The following is a 927-nucleotide window of genomic DNA, read 5'->3' on the forward strand; positions in this document are numbered from 1 at the left end:
GCTTTACATAATGGAAGTATAGAAGAATATGTCTGGAATATAGGAGATTCTTTAGGACATGTCTTAGTACTCCCTGCCCTGTGATTAAAGTCAATGGAAAATTACAGCAACCCAATTCTGATATGACTGCTAACGGCCCAGACCCTTCAGGAATGAACCAGGCAAAGAACACGACCAGGTGAGGTGCTTGCTGATGGCAAGGGAAATACAGAATGGCTGGTGGAAGAAGGTAGTTCTGAATATCAGCTACGACCACATGGCCAGCTACAGAAACAAGGACTGTGATTGTTATATTTCTTCATTGTATATGTGCATCAAATATTTTGTTTCTTTCTGTTATAAGCTATGGAATGTAAATAAGGTTAATACATTTTGGTTGTGCGTGTGTTAACGTATCATGTTAGGCACAAATACGACTTTATAATTGTCCTTATTTAGAGATTATATATGGTTAAGAAGATGTGTACAATTGCCAAGTTGACAAGGGGTGGACTGTGATCATTGGAGCTGTGTCAGCTTGGCTGGACCACAATTCTGTGTGGTTTGAGCTGTTGTGGTGTGGTTGTTCCCATGACGGGATCAGATGACTATGTTTTTAGCAGCCAATCTGTTGAAAAAGAGTTTCCCTAGGGGTGTGGCCTGCTTCCAGTATATCTGTGGATATCCTGGGAAAGGAGACATTCTTCTGTGGATCAGAATTCTGTTGTGCTGCCCACAACTGTCCATGAGTGAACAATCCATCATTCGTCCTGGAGATCTTGGATTCGTCATTCGTTGGAGTCAACAGCCTGTGTACTGCCTGCCAGCTTTGAGCTCCTCAGCCCTCGTGGCTGCAAAAGTTGGGAAGAGCCTCCAGCTTGACATTTCATCAGGAACTTTGGACTTTCCAGCTTCTATAAGTGTGTGAGCCATTTTCCTAAGATAAAT

This window comes from Orycteropus afer, unplaced genomic scaffold (assembly GCF_000298275.1).
Source record: "Orycteropus afer afer isolate SDZICR_OR568_19922 unplaced genomic scaffold, OryAfe1.0 scaffold00004, whole genome shotgun sequence".
NCBI classification, from domain to species: Eukaryota; Metazoa; Chordata; class Mammalia; order Tubulidentata; family Orycteropodidae; genus Orycteropus; species Orycteropus afer.